Source organism: Microcebus murinus, chromosome 4 (assembly GCF_040939455.1).
Source record: "Microcebus murinus isolate Inina chromosome 4, M.murinus_Inina_mat1.0, whole genome shotgun sequence".
In the NCBI taxonomy this organism is placed as follows: domain Eukaryota; kingdom Metazoa; phylum Chordata; class Mammalia; order Primates; family Cheirogaleidae; genus Microcebus; species Microcebus murinus.
In genome coordinates this window covers 29,583,779-29,590,093 of record NC_134107.1, presented here as the reverse complement: position 1 = coordinate 29,590,093, position 6,315 = coordinate 29,583,779, and the positions used below count along the sequence as shown (strand labels likewise).

General features: G+C 41.5%; 1 non-coding gene across 1 annotated transcript; it reads right to left on the bottom strand.

Moving 5' to 3' along the window:
- Positions 1 to 5,333: 5,333 nt before the first annotated feature.
- LOC142870705 (U4 spliceosomal RNA) lies at positions 5,334 to 5,471 on the bottom strand. Its single transcript, XR_012919054.1, has one exon. It is a non-coding gene; the product is annotated as a U4 spliceosomal RNA (small nuclear RNA).
- Positions 5,472 to 6,315: the final 844 nt, after the last annotated feature.

The following is a 6,315-nucleotide window of genomic DNA, read 5'->3' as shown; positions in this document are numbered from 1 at the left end:
TATAATTCTCTCCCTTAACTAACTACTTGACTTTGTTTCCCAGAAATGGTGGATGTTATGCACGACAAAGGACTTGAGATTCCAAAGGCCCCTGAGCAAGACTCCCCTGAGCCAAGAATCACTGTCCCCCATGACCTGCCCCAGTGCACTAGCCCCTTGTTAGTTATACCATGACCTGCCCCAAGGCAGATGGCCCCTTATTTAAAAGCCCATGATCCCTCTGGAAGGCAAGAGGGATTTGAGGCAACTTCTCCTGTTCACCCAGCAAGACGTCTGTTGTATTAAAAGGCAATCTTTGATGTCTTAATAGTTGCATCTTTGTGCGATGAGCAACTGGACCTAGAACGAAACTCCCTTGCAGTTTTGACAGTAATTGTGTCCCATTTTGTTCGATTCATCAATAGCAATAGCTGTAATATCTGCCCAACTAGCCTGTGGCTTGCAAGGTTATTATGTTCTATAATCCCTGTCTAGCACAGTGCTTATGCTTAAAAATTCTGGAGGGTTGGTTGTATGAAAGTTGATTATACATCATTATTTTTATACCCAACTAAAACAGACTTGAGAAGCCAGGGAAATAAAAGCACTCAGGAGACATAAAATTGCTCCAAAAGTGTAATTCTCTGCAAGCCTGGCTGCTGAAACTGCCTACTGTAACCTAAATCCAGTTTTATCTAATGGCTTCTGAAATGACCTGCTACAACACTAAAACTAACAATTACCTGCCACCACCACTCACCAGTTGGAGCTTGCCAGCTCCCCAGAACCCAACTAGTGCTCTGTCTCAAGGAGCATACATAGCATTTCTCTTCTTTATAAAACCTCCAACCTTCTCTTTGTTCTTTGGACCTACCAGAGACCACCTGGTCTGCATGTATGCCCTGAATTGCAATTCTTTCTTTCCAAATAAAACATTAAATTTCAGAGGTTTGTCTCTACATTTTTATTTTTGTTTGGATCCAGAGGCATAGTGATCCTGCTCCTTTCTGTGTTTTAGGTTTAGACATGAACTCAGATTTCATGAGGGGTGAGGGAAGAGGAGCTGGGATGAGATTATTTAGGAGTCCCCAGTTCCGGTTTCCACATGATGTGACATGCTGGTCTGTTGTTTTCCTCAGGGACCTAGAGACAGATGTAGACAAATAGCAGGTGAAAAGGAAGGGTGGCACTTGGCCATGAACAACAGCTGCAGAGCTGTAAACAAAGGAAGCTATATTAAGAAAGGCCTTGCATCTGCAGCATTTGTTTCAATCCTGCCACCTACTGGGCTTATTCCTGAATTGACTTTCCACTGTCAGCTGATCAGTGATGGATGTGAAATGATTTGTAATAGACACAAGTCATGCTGGGAGAATTCTTAGACATTATATGATTTGGTGTTTCACAAAGTCTTGTTGTGGCGCAGGAAATGATCTTAGATGACACACAAGATGATTTTAGGTGGATGCACATTAACATTGGGCACACATTAATGCTGAATTGCATTTTCAATATTCTTTCAATCCTTTTGATTTTGGGATGGAGAAAGTGTCTTTTTGGTGCTTGTATACCTTTTGACATTTCTGTTTATTTTCACTTCCTTTTCTTCCTATCAGAGAGAACATTCCACCCCCCCCCACGTTATATTTCTGCTACTATAATTTGTTATCACATAGAAGTCCTTCTTTAGAAAAGTTAAATTTTACTGAAAAAAGATGGGTCCCTTTAAGGACAAGTATTAAAGAGATAATATTGCAGGTGGTATTTGGATAAGAGAAAAATCGTGAAGGTGGTACACAGAGTAATGTTTTGGAGATGTTGTCATAGTTCATTTCCTCCCCTTTGCTCCTACACATGAAGAAAATGAGGCCTCTTTTGGAATGTTTTGCTGAGAGGCTGAGTTGAGATAGTTGGGACAGTGGACTAGTGGCATCAGTTATGACCAAGACGTCCAAGAGGGAGGAGAGACTGCCCCAGAAATAACCAGAGCTTGGCATCTCTATGGATCTTGACAATGCCTAGTGCACAGAGAAGGTCTCCCACCAGCCACCCTTCTACTGGTCCCTGGAAGACAAAGAACAGTGAGAAAAGAATTGGGAGTGTGGCCTCCGTGGCATTGGAAGGTACAGGAAACGGGACTTTCAGTCATACTGAAGGGGCATATAAACCAGTAGTGCTGTGTGAAGACCATAAAGCTTACTGTCAGTGGTTATTGAACTTGGAGCCTTAAATAGTATTTTGGATTTTTTTCTTGTAATCAAATAATTATTGTTGTAGATGTTATATAACGCCAATGTAGAAAAATAGGGGGAAAACCCCTACATATGAAATTCACATGTAGAACAGTCACAAATCTCAGTTGTGCAAATAAGTGGATTTCTTTATTTTCCTAAGCCAGCTGACACTGCGTCAGGAATCCTTATTCAACTAGAAGGCAGGAAAATTAATCTAATCAGTGCCTAGTTTTCTCTGTTGTTTCAGATTAAACCAGTCATTCTTGGATTTTTCCTTTCCCACTCTCTCCTTCTTTCTTGGTGACTCCTGCATTTCTGACATTATGGCTATAGGGACCTGGCTGACATCTTCTTAGGGTCTTGGGTGTGGTCTTGAGCACACCCCCTGCTCTCAACTAGCCCCCATCTCTTTTCCATCACTGGTCATCTGACTATACCTTGGCCCCCTCTTTTTTTTTTTTTTTTTTCCTGAGACAGAGTCTCACTTTGTTGCCCAGGCTACAGTGAGCACTATGTCATCGGTCTAGCTCACAGCAACCTCAATCTCCTGGGCTCAAGCAATCCTGCTGCTTTGGCCTCCTGAGTAGGTGGGACTACAGGCATGCACCACCATGTCCGGCTAATTTTTTCTATATATATTTTTAGTTGGTCAATTAATTTCTTTCTATTTTTAGTAGAGACGGGGTCTTGCTCAGGGTAGTTTTGAACTCCTGTCCTTGAGCAATCCGCCTGCCTTGGCCTCCCACAGTGCTAGGATTACAGGTGTGAGCCACCATGCCTGGCCTGCCCCTTCTTTTTCTTTGTGAGGGTGAAGTCACCTCTCAACTACCTCTGTGTCCTTTTCACCATGCCAGCATCAGAGAACCTGTGGTGGGCTTGTCTCAGCCCTTGGATGCTCTGGACCCCATACAGCCTTGTTGCTGCTGCTGCTGCCAGCCCTCGTGCAGGAATGCTGAAGTGCAACCATGCGATTTTCCAGGCTCTACCCAGGAAGTCAGACCCTCTCTGCTCTCAGATCCCAAAACTTATTGGGAGGTAGTCTTATTGTGCCTCTCCACCACCCCCATTCCGCTCTTGACTGAGACTAAGGTGGGGCTTGGGCATAGGGTCCCTTCTTGGAGACTCTCACTAGCCTTTCTCTTGCTTGGCCTCTTTCCTTTCTTCCATATCTCCTTCCAACCTCCTTCTCCACCCCCAGGAATATTGATCACATCTGGGAATGGGATGGCCTAGTTCTTGGTCCAAATTTATTATTTATGGAATACACCAAATTCAGAAGGCCCAGGCTAAGGCAAATCAAAACATTTTCTTTTGGACTTATTTTCTGGGTAATGAGTTTGAACTGACTAATTATAAACATTTGTGTACATTTGTGTTATGTGGGCATAGTTTTCATTTCTGTGAGATAAAGGCCCAGGAGTGTAATTCTGTGGTCATAGTGTTTTCTTATTTAATAGACTTTTAAAAAGAACAATTTCCAACTTACAGAGAAATTTAGAAGATATTACAGAGAATGCTCATATATGCTGCACTTAGTTTCTTCTATTAATGTCTTATATTCATACGGGACATTTGCTACAATGAACCAGTAAATCTCCTTCAGCCATTCTCATAGGGTAGGCACAGTAGGTTGAATGGTCTTTGGAGAGGTCAATTCCTAATCCCTGGAACGTGTAAATGCTACTTATGTTGCAGAGACTCTGCAGATGTGATTAAGTTAAAGATTTTAAGTTAAGGAGACTATCCTGGATCATCCAGATGGACCCTAAATACAATCACAAGTGTCTGTAAGAGAGAGAGAGAGAGAGAGAGAGAGAGAGAGAGAGAGAGAGAGAGAGAGAGAGATTAAACATTAACACAGAGAAGAGAAGACGACAACATGACTGCTGAGCAGAGATCGGAGTGATGTGGCCACTCTGATGGCACACAAGGAATGCAGCTCTGGAGGCCGGAAGAGGCAAGAAACTAATTCTGCCCTAGAACCTCTCGAAATTCAAATGGTACCAGAGGAGTCTAAGAGTTTTTCTCCAGTTTACTTCCTCTTTCTGAAGGCAGCCAGTATTACTAGATTCTTATATATCTTTGCAGAGATGTTTGATGCATATACAAGCAAAATACTTGTTTGTATGTTTTCCCTCTCTTTTCACCTAAATGATATCATGTGCGTTGTTCTGTACCATGCTTTTCCCCGACTAACAAGACTTCTTGAAGACTGTTCCATTTAAACCATCTCCGTTTCCTTTTTATGGTTGCATAATATTCCATTGAAAAAGATGGATTAGAATTTATTTATTTAGTGACAACTTTAGCTCTCAATATTTTGTTATTGCAAACAGGGCTTCAATTAATCATTTTGTGCGTATATCATTTTGTTTGCATTAAAGTATATCTCTGAATATTCTTGGAATGAATTAGCAGATATTCACTTTGTAGGTCAAATGGTGAGTGCATGGGCTGCATTGTGTCCCCCCAAAATCCATATGTTGGGGCCTTAACCTCCAATGGGACTGTATTTGGAGATGGGATCTTTAAAGAGGTAACTAAGGTTAAATGAGGTCATAAGAGTGGGCTTGAATCCAATGGGACTCATGTCCTTATAAGAAGAGGAAGAAACACCAAGAAAATGCAGGCATAGAGAAAAAGACCATGTGAGGACACAGCCAGAAGGTAAGTCAAAGAGAGAGGCCTCACTGGAAACCAATCCTGCTGACACCTTGATCTGGGACTTCCAGTCTCTAGAACTGTGAGAAAATAAATCTCTGTTGTGTAAGCCACCTACCCTGTGGCTCTTTGTTATGGTAGCCCTAGTACTGCAGTCCCCAACCCCCAGGCCGCAGAGCTCAGCGCCTCCCAACCCCACCGGTCTATGGTGGAAAAATTGTCTTCCTTAAAATTGGTCCTGGTGCCAAAAAGGTTGGGGACTGCCACACTAGAAGACAAACTCAATGCATGAGTAATTTTAATAATTATTGCCAAATTGCTATCCATACTATTGTGTACTTTTTCCTGCCTCTGTTCTTCTATGGATGGACATTTAGGTTATTTTCAACTGTTTGTAACAAACAGTGCTAAAATGAACATTATAGACTTTTTATTTATTTATTTATTTTTAAATTCAGTTCCCATAGGGACTGTCAAAAATTGCCAAGGCCAACTATATTGCAAGTCATCATGGCGGGGTATTGGGAAAAGTTTTCAATTAGTAATAATTGCACCTCTTATAAACTTCATTGGCTATGATCTTGCCACTGCAAATCTTAGACTTTTTAAAAATAAGTGTTTTTGCTTTCCAATTAATAGTTGTGTATCTGATCAAAAGATGACCAGATACTTGCTATAATCAAAAGTCCAAAAACGACCTACCTTGGTCATTAAGAATGAGGCCTAATGAGTATCCTCAAACTTGACCTTTTTCTCTTCTTCCTTGGGTGGATGAATAAAATGAATGCCCATGATGAGAAACTTGATCCCCACTGTATTAGTTAGGCTCAATCTGCCATAACAAAACACCATAAACTGGTTGGCTTACACAACAAAAATGTATTTTCTCACAGTCTGGAAGCTCAAAGTACAAGATCAAGGTGTTGACAAGTTTGGTTTCTCCTGAGGCTTTTCTTCTTGGCTTGCAGAGGCTGCCTTCTCCCTGTGTCTTTACATAGTCATTTCTTTGAACACACACCCCAGTGTCTCTCTGTGTCCAAGTTTCCTTTTCTTATAAGGACATCAGTAAGGTTGGATTAGGACCCATGGTAATGACTTCATTTTAACTGAATCATCTTTTTAAAAGCCTGTGAAGGTTAATTTTATGTGTCAACTTGACTGGGCTAAGGGGCGCCCATATAGTGGGTAAAACATTATTTCTGGATATTTCTGTGAGGATATTTCTGCAAGAGATTAGTGTTTGAATCAATAGACTGAGTAAAGAAGATTGCCTTCACCAATGTGGTTGGGCATCATCCAATGTGTTTAGGGCCTGAATAGAACAAAATAGTGTGGGAAGGGCTAATTTTCTCTCTCTGTTTCAGATGGGACATCATCTTCTCCTGTCCTCAGACTTCAGCGCTCCTTGTTCTCAGGACTTTGAGGTTTGGACTGAATTATA